This window comes from Canis aureus, chromosome 23 (assembly GCF_053574225.1).
Source record: "Canis aureus isolate CA01 chromosome 23, VMU_Caureus_v.1.0, whole genome shotgun sequence".
Lineage (NCBI taxonomy): Eukaryota > Metazoa > Chordata > Mammalia > Carnivora > Canidae > Canis > Canis aureus.
The window spans coordinates 11,530,816-11,548,207 of NC_135633.1; the positions used below are offsets into that span (position 1 = coordinate 11,530,816).

General features: G+C 47.4%; 1 protein-coding gene across 8 annotated transcripts in view; it reads left to right on the top strand.

Moving 5' to 3' along the window:
* Window positions 1-17,392, top strand: part of SOX6 (SRY-box transcription factor 6) — a 665,852-nt gene that overhangs the window by 71,152 nt on the left and 577,308 nt on the right. For 5 of the 8 annotated variants that reach the window (XM_077866355.1, XM_077866354.1, XM_077866356.1 and 2 more), the window contains one exon: window positions 6,540-6,719. The gene's annotated coding sequence lies outside the window, so the exon portion shown is untranslated. Of the gene's footprint in view, window positions 1-6,539; window positions 6,720-12,356; window positions 12,372-15,008; window positions 15,116-17,392 lie in introns of those variants that run through there. The other 3 variants (XM_077866367.1, XM_077866366.1, XM_077866361.1) reach the window with 3 other exon arrangements.

A 17,392-nucleotide genomic window follows, 5' to 3' on the forward strand; every position in this document is an offset into this window, starting at 1 on the left:
TCTTTCACTATTAACAATAACTGAGCCAATGAAAATGCTTTTTAAATATACACTCGGCGAGCAGTTATCTGGCTCTTCCTTCTTACTATCCACAAACCATCTTTTATCGTCTTTTAAGACAGCATATGAAACAGCTTTGTAAACATCTGTTTTTCATTGTTAATTGTCAGGAAAACTGGGGATTTAAATGCTTCTTTGGAATCCTCTTAATCCTATCAAGAAGAATAAGTTATGTATGTTTATCTTTTCTTCTTTAGATTGTTTCTTTACCATTAAAAAAATACACACATAATGTCTTTATTTTTCTAAAAATTACTGTCAGTATTATAATATTTTTATAGATATTTTGAGGATATTGCTTTGTAGTAATTAATTGGAATTATTAACAACATAGGCTACATTGTATCTAAAAAGATGTATGATAAATATGGGCTTAAATATAATTTGCCTTTTCAAATCATTTTCAGAGTTTTCTTGGGCATAGTCCATTTCAAAATGTGGAATGAGAGAAAATATAAGGAAAAGGTATTTGTCAACCAAAGAACAGATTAATTAAGAGCTCCAAATCATTTGCCATATTTATTCTTTAGGAAATATATGCTTTCTTTTCATAAGCTTTTTATGTTCCAATAATTGAACCATTAATGTCAATGGAATCTTTTTGGCAGTGACATACTAAGAGGGCTTTTGCAATAATACATGTGTCTTCCTTCTAAGTGAAAAGGATCTGTTGCAATAATTACTTAAAAAATATTAAAATTCTGCACCAGTTTTTTGAATTTATAATGTAAAAGCAAATGCACCTATCTCTAGAGAACAGAGAGAGCATCCATAATTTAATAATTAAGTAATATGTAATAACCAATAATTTTTGTTACCTAAAAATAAACTTAAAAGTAACAAAAGTATAAAATACTAAGAGAAGTAGTTGATTGTTAATGAAAACTTTTTTTCAGAATGTGTTTATTTTAAAACATTTTATGACCTTTATTAAATTGCTACCTTTTCATGCAATTAGAATGCGTTGTGCATTTTTCTTTTTAAAAAGGCTTGTACTTTATTAGTTTCTAAACTGGTATAAATTAGAAACTCACTATTCACTATTTATATCGCTTTTTCAGTCTTTGCTTTTCAAACTTGTATTGAAGTGATGTAGAACTAGGCCTTATCACTGCATATAAAATTAATTGAAATGACATATTGTTGCAGTTTCTATGGCAACCATATCATGATGCTGATGCTCTTAAAAATTTATAAACTATAATCTGAAATATGCTAATTCTAGTGAACATAGTTAACACTTATTTGCTTAATATTCAGTTTAGTACTAAACTTCATCAACTTGGAAAGTAGGTTGATAACATATTGTATACGATTAAAAGGGGTTTTGGTATTGAGCTCTTGAGTTTAAATATTTTCTCCAGAAACCTACTATTCTAGAACTTTAAGTGTGAATAAGTGAAGCTTTTCATTTCTTATTGTCTTAAACAGACATGAATTAGCATGACGATGATCGTTGTTGCAGATTCTCTATATTGCTGTCTTCTCCCCCTATTAAAAAGATAAAATATTCAAACCTAATGCAAAACATCCTGATGAAAACTTAAAAATTCAATGAAATCCAATGAGTTATTTAAATAATTGCAAACATTTAGACACTGTGAACACTGATTTATATTTTAGCTTTCATTTGTTTGACTTTAGGTAGATAATATCTTTATCTTATATGTATGATTGTGATACATATTAGAGACATCAAACCAGAAAGTTACAGAGTAATTTTGCACAGCACTTATATTAAAGACTGATTTGAAGGTATGGTTTGAAGTTTCCCTTAGAACAGGTTTGAAAGTAAAATACATAAAATATGTTATTTGGAATTGGATAGTGACTATAGATTGTTTTCAAATAAAGCTTTTTTTTAGATACACACTTTGGTAAGTCAGAAGAACTTTTAGAAATGTCTGTGGTTGGTTAGTAAAAATATCTGAAGTAATTTAAACAGTATATGTCAAGTAAAATTAATTAATATCATATGTAATTATCAAATATACTTCTACAACAGAATACTTCTGCTGGCATATTTGGTAAAAATAATTTTCAGTATATTAAGTAAATTTCAGCATTGTGCAAATTTAATTAATATTTATTAAATCATAAAAGTGCAAAAGATCCTTAAGTAACACACTTTTAATTATTTGCTTTGCACATATATTGCAGTCAATAAATATTTAAATGTGAATAAAAATGTGGAAAACAAGCAAAAGTCTTCAACATAATTGTGATATTTAAAAACACACACAAAAGAAATCCTCTATTTAGAAAATTTGAAAGTAGCAATCTGGGATTTGGAGGAAAGATTTTTAAGTAACAAATAATACAATTAGAGAATTTAGTTAAATTGAGTTTTTTAAAAAACAATGCTAACACAATAATACAGAAAGCCTACAATTGCTGAGGTAAATTATCAAATCTTTAAAGACTAGTAATATTAGCAAATTATTGTTTTATTGTTTGATATTTATCTGTGAGCAGTCTTACACCATTATTTTGTGTCCCTTGCTTGTCTTTTATTAGACACTGGAATGGAACTGTAGGATTTATCAAATGTTTCTAGTGTGGTTAAGGTGTACACTGAATGAAGTGATAGTCATCTTAGAGGTTGTAAACCTGAGATTTGGGAAGAGGTAAGTGTTAGGAAGGGAGGCACATATGAAGGAATGCACGTGCTTTACCAATAGTACTTAATGATGGAAAGGTTACATGATATCCCAGAAGAATGCTATTTGGACAAGTACTTTGAATTTTAGTGAATGAATGTTATTTCTGTGGTTGAATTATCCTATCAGTCTTTATCATATTTTTGCTTTCTGTGGTTTTTGTGATATTCATGCTTACATATGTAATTATTTAGATTACTTTTAGAAAAATAATTCTATGTTTCATTGTAAGACAAACATTTGGATAGAAATTTCACTTTTCATCTGGATCTTTTAGTGGCAGTTTTGGCAGCCCTACGCTATAAAACAATCAGTACTTTAATAAATAATTTTCTTTCACATAGCATTTTAAAAACATTAGGTCTGGCATTTAAAAGTATTAGGTCTGATATGTATTTTTGAGGGGGCATTGGTAGAGGTTTATATTTTCTGGTTTCTACCACATTCCTTCTAATGGTGGTTTTATTTCAATATATTTTTGCCATTGATATTCTACTTATAGTACAGTGAGGCGTATATGCCAAATAGTGACAAGTTCTTCCATGTTGTTAGAATTTTGATTTAAAGATCATGGAATTGGTGCCTGACTGCCCATGTGCCTTGTGTTGCAGTTTTATAGTCACTGGTCTTTGGTTTTTCTTTAAATGAGATTTCTACCCAGGCTTAGTTTCTGGCAGTTACATTAGACTTCCTGTGTATATCCCTTTCACTTAAAAGAAGATGAACTGCCAGGATTATGTATGGTGAAACCAAGGCCCCTCTAAGATAAGGCTCTGGGGGCACTGTACAAGTCTAATGTTCTTCCATGAGGCTGGCCCACCCCAATGTGACTAAGAAATGAGATAATTTGAGGGCTATTACATATTTAAGGTTTTCATAGTGGATTAGAATAGTATTACTTAGCACAGGTGTTTCTATAATTGGGATTCCCTGGGAAAATTCAGTACTGTATTCAAACACTTAGCTTTCTACATGAGTGGAGGAAGATCTAATGTTAATTTGCTAGGCTGTGGAGAAACCAGGGAATGGGGGTCTGGCTTGGGGGCCTGTTGCCTCTCTCTTTGAAAACATATTTCTTGTCCATTATTAGCACTGGGTTGCTGTGGTTCTCTTTTTAAAATTTAATATATTTCGTTAATTATTATTATTACAATGCTGACCAAAATAGTGAAGGCCCCTGTTAGTGCCCATAAGGGGTGATTTATGGCCTCCTTTAACACAAGATAGCTCCTGAGTGTCCTTTTTCTTGAGATAAGTAAAATTATTCTTCCTCTCCTTTGATAAAGCATTGCATTTAAAGAATGTCTATGTCCTCAAGTGGTAGGGAAGACTGAGGCACCCTGGCTGCACATTTCACTGAGGAGGATGGACTTAGAGTAGCTTTGCAGAGGTCCCCAAGTCTTGAAGGCAGCGTCCAGGCATAACAAAGAACAACCACAGTTATTTCAGGAGTAGGTAGGAGATTCCTAAGTCTGGTGTCCTTATAATGCAAGGTGTGAGTACAGGAAGACAATGTGTGTAAAGGGTTTCAGTAAGATAGGGGTGGGAAAGTCGAAAATCGCTGAAATAAGTATTATTTTTTACCGAATCCATTGTTAGACAATCAGAAAGACTGATTTTCTGAGAAATGGGCGACTATGGAGCTAAGCGTTCAGCTCTCGCAGCAGGGACTGGGCTGCCTGAGCGTCCTTCTCGGGCTGGTGCAGTTCTCGTCCGGGAGCCCGCCGCTAGTGACCTTGGGTCTATCTGGCAGCTCCCGGAGTCCCTTTGTCTTCTGCCCCAGGGCACAGAGCGAGCGGGAGTGGCGCCCCAGGGAGTGCGGAGTCCAAGTTGAGCCGAGGTCACTTAAAAGAGAGAGCTGGGTCCTCGGCCAGGACTGGAACGGATGCTTCACCCCTCCGAAACTGCCTGCACCCCTCGCCACTGGCCTGGCAGTTAGTGCTTGAAGTTTCGGGGCAGCAGCGCCGGCCTTGGAGCTGCAGGGTCCTTGGCCCGGAGCTTTGTACTTTGCAGGGAGAGTGCGCCATCCTGGGCTCTGGGCTATTGGTTTTAGCTAGCGTGCAGTCTCAGCCCTCTTGTCAGCCCAGGTATCTGAGAGCAAGCAGGACTCGCTTTGCTCAGGGGGTCTGCTTGTGGGCCCTCCTTCGCTTCCCTTTCTAGCGGTCCCGGCTGTCACGCCGGCGGCAGGGCCAGTGTCCGCGGGGTTGGTCTCCGCCAGCCGAGAGCCGGGCGCAGTCTTCCGCTCGACCTGAAGGTGGCGACTTAGGCACACAAACAGAGCTCGGCCAGCCGGAGAGGTTGGCACCCTCGCGGTTCATCCACGTAGCATCCCAGTTTTCCCGCTGCTCTCCAGCGGGCTGAATTGACGGTGAAAGGGACTTGAGTTTAGACGAGGAGTTCGGCCCGATTGTCAGAACGTGTGTGTATCTCTCTGTGCGTCGGTGTGTGCGCGTCCGGGCGCGCAGAGGCGGCGGGAGCTGGTGACCTGATAGAAACCCTGGGCTGCCCGGTTAGGGACGCCGCGAGTCTCCCCGGCGGCACCTGGGCGGGCGGGGGCGGGGGCCGGGGCCGGGGCTGCGGGAGTGCCCTGCAGCCCGAATAGCCGCGGTCCGTGAGCAACCCGCCGAGGGACCGCGGGTTTGGTCGCTGCAGCCAACGGTAGAAGATTTGCTAATTTCGTCTCAGTGACACCCAGAATCTATGAGTAGAGAGATCTGGAAAATAAAGCCCTTCGTCGTGCTGTGCCCTTCTCCGGGGTGCACGCCCGCTGACCCGAGTGGGAGGGGTCCTTGGGGGTGGGGAAGAGAGGCACAGACATTGAAAGAATAAACGTGCGATAGTCACACAGTCTTACCTCCGGGACGAAAGGACACGGTTCCTAGAACTGAGATATCCATAGCCAGTCTGCATCCCAGCTGTTTCTCTCCCGTAGCCTCTTTCCTGCCTAACACAGCCTTCTGACTAACTTGGACAAGGCTTAGCTGGCCCCCTCCTTTTTCCCTCTCTCTCTCTCTCTCTCTCTCTTTTTTTTCCTTTCCAGACATTCCCTAAACTCAACCCAGGGCAAATCCAGAAGTCGGTACAGTACAGAGCTTCCATTCAATCGTGGGGGGGAAAATCCCGTTTACAGTTTCTCCCAGGCAGATGGAAGAAGTAGATGGTTACGGGACTTTGGAGGGGTGCATGGGGCTGGCATGGGGTGTTGGTGGCAGGGAAGCGCGATTTCTCTTAGGTCTTGGTGCTGCAGGTAAGGTTCCCAGATTCCAGCTGCCCTCGTGCTGAGCTGCGGTGGTGGGTGAGAGTGGAGGGCGATCCTCGTCTGATTAGTGGGGAGCGGAGGAGGGTGGAGTGTATGTGTGGGAGGGAGGAGGAATGGACCCTGGACAGGCTCCACGGACACATTGTCTTGGTTTGTGTCTGTGCCTGGTCTATGCTGCTGCCTCTGGAGCCTTTTGAGTAGGGTAGTATGCCCTAGGCTTTTTCTCCCTCCCCCACCCCTCCTTTTAAAATGTGTTTAAAAAGAAGTGAATATCCTTCTCAAATGAGTTAAAAATCTTTCTTTGACTTTCCATTTGAGATGTTAAAAAGATTAAATAAATGAAACTTTATTTGACCGGGGAGTTTACCCAGAGACTCAACGACATCTCGGGTCTTTGGCCTTATTCTAATTCCATGGTGGTAATTACCCTTCGTTTCTTTAAGTGCAATAGATTTATTGCCTTAGAGACTATGCACAGTTTGATTGAATTATTCATTTTTTTTTCTTTGGTGTAGACTGCATCTGGGGACTCTGATGTGACGTGTAGATTTTTTTTTCAGGAACAAAGGGAATGTGGAAATGAAAGAGAGAGGGAGAGAGAGGCTGGCAGATGTAATGAGACGCGGTGAAGGTGTACGCAGACTGGCACTCCCACTCCTCCCTTCTGCTCTCACTGCAGCCCTGGGTAACTCGCAGGCTAACACAAACAGCTTTTCTCCCGCAGCCTGCCCTCTGTCACTGTAAGTACATCAGCCTTCTCTTATCAGCATGCAGATTCCAGCCACGCACTCCCCTCGCTCGGCTTTGCACCTTAGACAGCAGAAGCACATTTAAAAATTAACTTTCCTAAGCCAGGAAAGACATGTCTGTAAAACTTATTTTTGATTTATCTTTATTTTTCTTTGAAAAAAAGTTCATGCATTTTTACCACTTTTCCCCACCTCCTTTGTGGCGGTGCTGCTGCTACTGTCGCCACCGCTGTGGTCTTCCCAACAGGATGATGCGCAGATTCAAATGAAATTTAACGTTATTGTCTAGCCACTTAAAGTCCAGGGACAATGCCTTGTCCTTTTGCAAAATGACGTCTTAAAGAACACAGAGCATTATTCACAGTTTGTTTTTTGCTTTTGTTGTTGAAACACGAGTTCCGACCTCTTTGAGGTAGAGTCCCAAGGGCACTGTTATTTGGGAATTTGGGTTATTTGGTTACACCAAACTTAAATGAAGTGCAGTGGGCTACTGAAGTGCTGTTATGTTTGTTATCCCTGTTTAAGGAAACCAATTGCTAAAACTTTTCTCCGTGCTGTAATTAAAGTTTTCAACTTCTTCCTTTTTGGCTCTTTATACTCTTTCACTTATTCTTCGTTTCAGTAAAGTTCTCATTCCCCGTGTTTTGGAAGTAAAGACATTTATATTGGTCCTATTTATACGTAGCTCTAAAGCCCTTCCTGAAATAAGTTAGCGACCTTAAGATGTAGATCTGAATTGTTCACCCGCTGGTTGTAAGGAGACTTTCACAGCGAGAATTTGAGGTTTTAACAGTCGTTATGATTTTTGCGTGGGTGCTTTAAATATTAAATTCTTTAGCAGAATTCATTGCGTTGCCCTTCCCAAGTTCAGGCGGACCTTTCTCCAGGAACTGCGCGCGCCTTTCCTTTGCGGGTTCGCGCCTCTTCTCTGGAGGTGCGAGGCCAAACTTAGCAAAGCCGAGTTGCCTTTGCTGGTTGCTGTGCACAGGGACACCGCGACTGCACCGAGGCAGCTGTAGCTGCGGCAGGTAAGTTAGCCCTCCACGCGTTCGCCCCTCCTTCCCTCCTAGTTCCCCTAGCTCTGCACCCAGGGTTCTCGAGCTCCGCGCGGTACTCCGACCCCCAGGGCAAGTGAGCTCCAGTGCGCCTGGATCTGGCGATAAGGTGCTTGGGTGTCCTACGCTGCCTGTGGAACTTCTCCGAGCCCGCAGGCCAGTGCGGACCAGGTGGGGAGCCCGGCACTTCAACTCGCTGGAGCGCTCTCCGCTTCGCCCCCCTGCGTTGTACAGTCGAGCCCGAGGCTGGAAAGGAAACCTTTAGGGCGCACCCCCCGCCCCCAGGGCCACGTGTCACCCCATGCACAGCCTGAAGTGCAGCGCCGAGACCCCAAACTTTAGTTTTTTAACTTTAGGGATCAATGTTGTGACCAGCCTTGGGGTTCCGCATTATCAATCTACTTTGGGATCAGTTTATTAGATAAAATCTAAAGAGTTCCTGCCGCTTCTAACCGGAAGGTCCACCGGCAGCCCAATATTGGGGCCTTGGACTCCAGAGATCTTGATAATGTCGCCTTTCCCCCCTTTTTGCCTCCCGCCAGCGGCCTGCATCTAGTTGGCGGGGTCAGTCTTACCCCCCAGATCCCCAAATGCTGTGTGATTTAAAGAGATGGATGCGCTGGTGCTTGAAAAGCCAGACTTGTCGCAGCAACTCCGAGGAACCCAGTCGCATCCCAGCATTTCCGTCCAGGATGTTTCACCTCCCTCGGTGTAGCTCTTCCATGAGAAGTCAGGCTTTGGGATGGAAACTACCCCCTCATCTCTCTGCCCCAACTCCGCAGCCACTTAGGTCATTCGAATTTGACCTCATCAGGCTTTGGAGAGATTTTTTTTTTTTTTTTTTTGCCCCACGGGTTGAGTTCCAGGGCAGGTGGCTGGAGAGTGTGAGACTCTGGAACCCAGCGCTGGGCCTGGCTTCTCTCATTTACAAAGCCAAAACCTAGAACAAACCCCAGAAAAGATTTGGCCCATGTCTACCTAGAAATGCTGGTCTGGGTTTGTCCCTTGGGCCTTGGAGGTCAAGGGGCATGCCTGGTAGTTCTGGGAATGCTGGGGTGGGAGGAACTGGCTGCAAGGTGCCAGGCTTTCTCTTTAATGGCCTCTAGGCTCTGGCTTCTTGGGGGGGGGGGGGGCGGTCATTTTAGTCCTGAAAGTCACTGTGGGCTATGGGGACACAATATTTCTTCTTGGGGACTAGCTGTCTTCTCAGCCCATAGTTATCAAGTCATTTTAAACTTAAAGTCCTTAAACTTCCAATCCTTAAATATCTTATTTCCTATTGGGGTAGAAGCATCTGGCTATTCCTTCTGCCCCACTAATCCGAGATGCTCACTCTCACCCTTGTTTCTTTATCCTCTCTTGTCTGGAGTTCATATGAAACCAAACATAAAAATCTACTTTAAGAAGCCAACATATGACTGACATCTCAGCTTGCTCCATCTTCTGTGCTTGCTGACTCCATTTTTTTTCTAAGTTAATGTAACAAAGGTGAGGCTTTCTACCTTTTATCACTTTTATCAATTAATCTGTGGGCAGGCAGTCTTGTTCAAAATCTTGGCAACCTTAGACTGCTGTGAATTTTCTGACTTTCTTAGTCATGATTCCTGTCCATATCTTCTTTCACAAAGTCCTTGTTTATAAAGTGTCCCAAAGTAGCCATCTCGGATCAGTTTCTACTTAGTAAGGATTTTTCCTCCACAAATCTCTGCAGTAGTTACATAGGTATGTCAGAAACTCTCTTCCAGCTTTTAATTTTGATGTAATTTTGCCTCTCCACTGACCTTAGAGTTTCTGGAATCTAGTCTATCTTTTTGGGCCTGGGTTAAGGCAGGCCAACCTGACTTGGTGCACACCGCCTCGAGTTAGCTCTGTGTCTGCTGCTGTCAGTGCTGGTTTTTTCATCTATTTCTTTTACTCTGCATCTCTACTACCTGACACCAAGATTATCCCCTCCCTACTCGGTCCCTCAGCTTGCGTGCACTAAGACAAAGTTCCAGGTCTCTGCTCCTTTAGACCATTCTGTTCCCTTGCAAATCTTTTATCTACCCTACACATGCATCAAAGAGAATCTTTAATTTATGTGGGTTTTTGGGGGTGCCTTTTATTAATATAATTTCCTACACCTGACATGCATTTTTACATACTGTTCAGGGTGACAGAAACTCATTCCTTCTTCTAAAACTTCCAAGCTACCCCTCTTGGAAATTGTACCTCCAAATCCTTTCCTCTACAAAGTTGAGGTAATAACACATAGATCACCCACCCAATTCCATGTAACACAAACTTATCCATATAAAAAATGTGGAATTATCTTATTTATTGCTGTAAAGGTATTTTTTTCTTCGGTAGTTTGGACATGTCTTGTTATTTCTAATTATTTTAACTCATAAACTCCATAATCACATGGTCTGCAGAACATTGCCATCTACATATATTAAGGATCTCCTATGTCAATTGCTTTTTCTTTTCTTTCAACTCCTCCTCCTCCTTTGAAAATAAATTTCTCTTCCTCCATTTACTGAGATCCTACTAACTGGTGTGTTTTCATGATTTCTGGTTCCAGCATCTCTTTTAAAAACTCTCTTTTGACCAGTTCCTTTTTCATTTTCTTTCATCCTTCTTATTATTCATCCTGATATTCACCCATCGTTCCCTCTCCCTGGTCTGTTTCAGCCCTGGTCCTTCCCTTTTTCTGTATCTCCCGTGACTCACTTTTGTGGTCCACTTCTGTATCTCAGTACTTGTTAACATTCAGCCCGTTCCTCCGCTGTCACTTAACTTTTTCAGAACACAGATTACCACCCCTGTATTTTCCTCTACCGCTTGCCTTCCTCCTCTTCCCCAGTTTGCTTTCTTTCTCTGCAGTTGTCTACCTTTGCCCCAGTGCAGTTCGCCTTCCTCTTGACTCCTCCTCCCAGCAGCCCCAGCCCTAATAGTGTTCCTTAGGTCGTCCTTTACTCCTCACCCAGTCTCTCTCCCACCTAATACTTGCCCCCATTCCCCTCTGACCCCAACTCTCTTCTTTGTCCCTTCCCAGTTCTCTCCCAGTAGTTGCTTCACTCTTTCCTCCCAGGCGCTTGCTCCCAGTTCCAACCTCCGCTCTCGCCGATCTCTGCCCTCTGTCTCCGGTTCTCTCTTGCCTCTGCCTCCCGCTCTTCCCTCCTTCTTCTTCCTCCGGCCCTCCCCCTCCCTCCCAGCTTCCCTGCCTGGCTCGCTGCCTCCCTCGCCTCTTGTCTCATCTTGCCTGTGTTGTCTGGGAGGGGAGCCCTGCCTCCTCTCCCTCGCTCAGATCAATGCCCTGGCCACTCACTTTCTGATGTTGCACGACGGGAAATGCTTTGAATACTTACGACATGGCCGCTCACACTGATTGCCAAGATTGACAGCACTAACCATCGCCTTCACTTGTTTCAAGGGGGGAAGCCCCTAGTCACCCCGCTCTGCGCGCACCTCCTGGCACCCCGGCGGCAAACTTGTGCCGGTCAGCGCTCCCCCCGCCTGGGGCGGGACACCCCCGCAGACTTGAGTTAACGGGCTGCGCCGGCCGCGGCGCTGGGGGGCTCTGCGCCCTTGCTCCCCGGGCGGTGCTAATTGACCCAGCATCGACTCCCCTTCCTTAATTTTTTCATTTTATTTTATTTTATTTTATTTTATTTGTGTCTTTCCCTTTTTCTTTAATGCCATTTGCTCCCGCGGCGCAGCGCACAAGGAGCCCTCCCGTGCGGTACCATCCTGGAGCCCGCCCAGGTAACCGGGACGGAGCGAGCGATCTAGAGAGCGAGGGAGGCAGAGCGAGAGCGCGCGGCCCGTTCGTGAGCTACCTGTTGGGGAGTCGGAGGCGGCAGGGGCCGGCGCCCCGGGCTGGGCCGCCGGCCCCGGGCGCCTTCCGCCTCTGCCCTTCCGGGCCGCCTCGGGCTTAGTTCCCCTGGGCTGGGACCGAGGGGCTGGGGTCGGGCAGGCGGAGGGACGGGAGCCGAGCGCGCGGAGCCCGGCGAGGGCGCGGGTTGCCGGAGCGGCGGCCGGCCGGCCCGGGCGGGTTTCCGTACTCGGCTGGGGAGGGGAGAGGGGAGAGGGGAGGAGGAGCGGGAGCGGGAGGAGGGCGCTCCGCGGGGCCGAGGCGGAGGGGGAGCGGAGGCTGAGAAAGCGGCCCGAGCGCCTGCCGCTCGCTGGCGGCCGCGCGGATCCCCAGGATGCGTCCCCCTCGCGGAGAGTTGTGCCTTGTTCCGGAGGCGGTGACAGATCTGCGTGGCGGGCTTCTGCTTTACTTGCCACCTCCCCACCCCACCCCCCCGCCCCAGCCCCCAAAATCCACTCCGAGAAAACACATGTTGTAGCTGTAGATAACCGTGCGTAGGACACTAAGGCAAAAAGGGCAGGGGAGAGAGACAGACAACGCAACCTTTAACAACAGAAAGCTGTTATCGCCATCCTAAGTATTCGTCCGGAAATCTGTCCGCCCTCTCGGCCCACCTCATTCCTCCTCCTCCGCCTCCCCGTAGAGATATTCTAATCTATGTAACTGGGAATGATATGAAAAAGAAGTCAGGTGGCTTAGAGAATGCACTTGTAAGTCTCCGTGAAGTTCGAGGTAGGTATTTCATTGAAGTTTGCGCAACTGTGTGATAGAGGAAGCTTGTGTGGCTGCGTGTGTAGTTCTCTCTCCCTCCCTCCTTCTCTCGCTCTCTCGCTCTCTCTCTCTTTCTGGGAGAGCAAATGCGTGTGTGCTCCGCGAGGGTTCAGATGGGACCGCCGGGTGGTCCTGCCCTCTGTGCCCACAAGAGGGCAGCATCCTTGAGGGCTTTGTGAGCGCCGCGTTTCTCGTGATTGCCGCAGGCTTGGGTTTAGAGAAAGTTACACCGAAACTTTCAAACTGATACCACATCTTACTGCGCGATATTAAAACAAAAAAAGAAAGGAAGAAGGAAACAAGGAAAAGAAAGAAAGACATAAAGAAAGAAAGAAGGAAGGGAGGCAGGGAGGGAGGGAGAAAAAAAAGAGAGAGAGAGAGAAGCGGAGGAAGAAGAGAGGGAGAGAAAGAAAAGAAAAAGAAAAGCCGGCGACCAGCCTACCCGGGGAGAGTCGCCGTCCCGGCAGACTAGGGGGAGGGCTGTTTTAATTGTGGGTTTGGCCGACTGACGACTGGAGTGCCCTCCTCGGCTGTCTTAGTTGTAGCCGGAGGTCATGTAAATCGACCTTAAAAGAATGCATAAGCCATAAATTAAAATAAACCCTCACCCAAGGGCTGATCCATAAAGTAGACAATATCCAACCTGGACAAAACGAGCTTTCCTTTACGAGCCGACTTAAACCGCATCCCCCCAAAAGAATAGAGACTAAATGCAAAGTAAGTTTCCCAGCGAATATTTTGTTTTCTTGAAAAGTGTTGCGTTGATTTCGCGGTGCGCCGGGCTGCGACGCCGCAGTTCCCCGGAGCGCTCCAGCGTCAGCCAGCCTCGGCCCCGGGCGGGGTGCGGGAGGTCGGGGCGACCCGCCGGGTCTCCGGGTCTCGGAACGCTCTCCTCTCCTCTCCTCTCCTCTCCTCCCCGCCCCCGCCCCCCGCCCCGTTTCGGTTTGGAAACTTTCGGCTATTTGTGGGGTGGACGCTGGCCGTGGGCGGGCGAGAGTCTAGGATCTCCGCGCTGTCCTACGGGGGTGAAGTTTAGCGCGAGGAGTTGATCGCGAAAACCCGGGTCGCTAGAAAACCGGGCCGCTGCCTTCCCGCCCCCGCCCGCGCCCCCCGCCCGCGCCCCCCGCCCCGCGCCCCCAGCCCCGCGCCCCGCGCCGCCCCGCCGAGCGCGCTCCGGCCCCAGGGCCCCGCGCCCGCCGCCCCCAGGCCCCCGCCGCTCCCGCCCTTCCGTCCCCTCCCCCATTTTTGGACGTGACTTTTTACGATCTTTTTAGGAACAAACCAGCGGGACTCCAAGACCACCCGAAACCCAAGGCTGATCCGCGGTCCCCCGTGCTCGGGGCCGCCAGGGCGGTGGAGCGGGGCCGCGGGGCGCGTGGAGGGGGCGGCCCGGCGCGGGTCGGCGGGGGTCGGCGGGGCCCGGGCGCTCCGCCTGGGGCGCGCCCCCTCTGCCCTCCGCGCGCCGGCCCCCCGCGCCCCCGCCCCCGCCCCCCCCCCCCCCCGGCGCCCCGCCCGGGCCCTGCCGCGCCGCCCGCCGCGCCCTCCGCGGACACCGGCCGGGACCCGCCGCCCTGGGGCTCGGCCGGGGCGCGGGGGGCGGTGCTGCCGCCCGCCCCGGGGTCCAGCCGGAGCCCGGTCCCTCCCGGGGGAGCTGCCTGCTTCCGTCTCCCTTAAAGGGCCCGTCGGAGCCGGGAAGGGGCTTGTGCAGAGGCTGCCGGGGCTCGAGCTCCGGCTCCGGAGGAGCGGCCCGCGCGGCTGCGGACGCCAGATATTAGCCGCTCCGTTTCCCGGGCGCTGCACGGAGCTCTCAGATAAAAAAGAGAATATTGGTGTGTTGCGAGCAGATAAAAGGTGGTGGTTGCCTGCGTGCGTTGAGTTTTATTTAAGCTCTCCGAGGCTGACCAAGTTTGAAAAGGTTTGTTTGTACGAATTGCCAGATAATTGAACGCTGCCCCTATTTGGGGACTAAAAATAAGTCTTGGACTGTGCTGGCGGGGCCCGGCTGTCAGGGAGATGGGCTGTCCCCGGCTGCTTCTGTGTGTGTGTGTGTGACCTCCCCCGAGGGCCGAGCTGGAAGTTTGGGTCTCCAGGCGGCCTGACGCCGCGGCTGCGGCTGCGACCCGGGCTGGGCTCCGGACCTCCCGCCGCCCTGCCGATGGGCTGCGACCCGGGCTGGGCTCCGGACCTCCCGCCGCCCTGCCGATGGGCGCCGGACCCCGGCACGCACTCCCGAGCCCAGGCTTGGGCCCCGGCGGGGTGGCCCAGACCACAGCCCCGTGAGGTCGGCATGCGAGAATGCCCCTCTCCCCCCGCCTCCCCAGGGTCTCCTGTCTTATGCCCTTTATAGTCACATGCCCAGGTTTCCCCCCCCCCCACCCCCCGGCCCCCCGGAGGAGAACACACACAGCCCCGCCCAGTCTATTTCTAGGAGGTGGGTTTGGTGAATAAAAAGGTCAAGTGGTCGGGTCTGCAAGCTGGTCCATGGCGAGGGGGGACAGGACGGACACCTGGCAAGGACCGCCCCGCCTGTCCCCCCCACCCTGGCTGGTCCGCCCGCCCACAGCTGGCCTCCCCAGGCCACATTCTTGCACTAAGTGCGAGAGGCTGTGGGAAAAGCAATCCTGAACCGGCCAAGAGCCGGCGAAGCTGATCCCGCGATGGCATTTTGTTTTGAACAGTTGCTGGGGTTGACGTTTCCTCATAAGGTAAGGTGTCACTGGACGGTCGGCTGCCCAAATGCCACATGTATAATTAGCTTGCCCACTCAGCACCTCATCCCCCGAGGCCCATAGGCACGGGCTTGGCGAACTTGGTCCACTCAAATCTGTTGGGGGGCTGCAGGATTCCCGAGGGAAGGCCGAACCTACCAGGACAGCCCTGGGAGGCCCTGGCACCAGGGAACACTGTGACAGTTGTAGTCTTGTCTTTGATTTCTCCCCTCTCTGGTTTTCTCCCCCATCCCTTCCGGTTTCCTCTATTTTTCGGCTGAGGGGGAACTACTGGTTTAGAGGAGTAGATGGGACACCAGCATCAGGCTATAGACTGAACGAGGACAGGAGATTCAGGGTAAAATCTGGCAGTGTAGGTCTTTTCCATACCCTTACCATGGGGGACGTCTGCTAAGTGCGCTCCTCTGTCTGCACTAAATCCAGTAGGACCAGCCCAGGCTTGACATTGTATCTTGGCTTAGGTAGGGCTTCAGGCTTCTAGTTTGGACTGTTCACCTGTCTGTGTTCTCCCTCTTAACTCCCATGCTAGAGGTCTGAGAGTTTTCTGTGCCCTGATTGCAGCTTCTGTTTTCCCCCTTCAGGCCTAGCCGCTTGGGGCTGCTAGTGTTCACTGTGGGGCAAGCCCGGAAAGACCTGCAGTCTCTTCCTGTACCACTGTTCAGCCTGGGGTTCTTAGGACCAGTGCCTTGTTTTCTCTGTACCCAGAATGGTGCTTGAACTTCCTACCTGGCTTCCCAGTCCCCAGCCTCAGGTCAGCTTTAGCCTGCACTCTCTGGTGGAGACCAGATTTCTATAGCCATGAACATGACCTTCCCTCTTTCACACTGTGCAGTAACGGTGGAATTCAACACTCAGCATTAGGTACTTTCACTAGTCTCCCTCCTGCCCTTGTTCCTAGGCCACTCAGTTATGTCTGATACCTACTAGAAGATTCTCTTTATTTTAAAACAAACAAGCAAACATCCTAAATCTTCCACAAGTTTAGTGGGATAGTATTAGCTTTTCTATGGCAGCAAAAGTGCACCTGTCTGGCAGGAGGTGGGGGGCACAGTTTATTTAGTTGCATTTGCCTTTTATTGAACCAGTGAAATGTTTCATTTTCTTTTAGTAGAGGAAAACTTAGGATTGAATTTTTAAAAACTCTACTAGGTCATAAATGAATTATCTATATACTTCTGAGAATGTCTTCCTGAATACACATGTGTGAGCACATGGATAGTAGGCCAAATGACATGTAGATTTTTTTCTCCTACATTTTTGAAAGCCTCATAAATAAAGAGGGATTATTCCTATTCTAAAACAACAACAAGAACAAGACCAAGAACAACACCAAACCACCAAAAAAAAAAAATTAATAATAATAATAAAAAATACTCCTTCAGACTCTGAAAGCAAGGAAGTATGAACCCACATATCAGATCTAGTTTATGACCAAAGACAGTAAGTAACCAGGACCTAGACAAGTGATAGGTCATCAATTCCTTAGGCAAACTGACGTCCCCTGTTGCTTTTCTCAAGTACCACCACCAACTCCTCTTTCCTCTCTGCACTCTCACCACATTCCTTTACTTATGGTGGCAAAACTAGATGGTTTTTAATTCATTGTTTATCTTGTTTACTGTTGTTCTTAGTTATTGTTTTGGAAGTAATGAGAAGGAACTTTCACTTGTGTATACATATTTCTTAAAGAGCAAAAATATTTATAAGTTTATTGTTATGGAACATGATGCAAACTCCTACAATAGTATATTGTGTAGCTACAACACTCAACATTATACTGTAAAGATAAGTGTAAAATATATTAAATGATAAAGCAGTATTGATATCTATTCCTTCAGCTGAGACTATTCTTTAATGAAGTCATTAACTAAATATCTAGAAGAGATGACATTTGGTAGGAATATTATACTGTCTGATGAACCTTTTTTCTTTAGTAGCAGAAAGCAACAGATTTTTCTTTTCTTTTTTTTTGGTAAGGGAAAAACATACATTTAAAATATACTTAACATACTTAGCAAATGTTTCTTTTATAGGGCTTTAAAGTATATTACTTTAAATACATATGTGATAAATTTTGGTGTCATTATTGAGATTTTATGTCTGTGTCTATTTGACTTTTAGGAATTATGGGGTGGTGGTCCTTGATGAAATTGCTACACATCTTATATTGAAGAAATTAGTGACGTTTTAAATAATTTGCTTTCAATTACTGTAATAGGTACTAGAATAAATGAATTCTCTTTTAACAAGGTT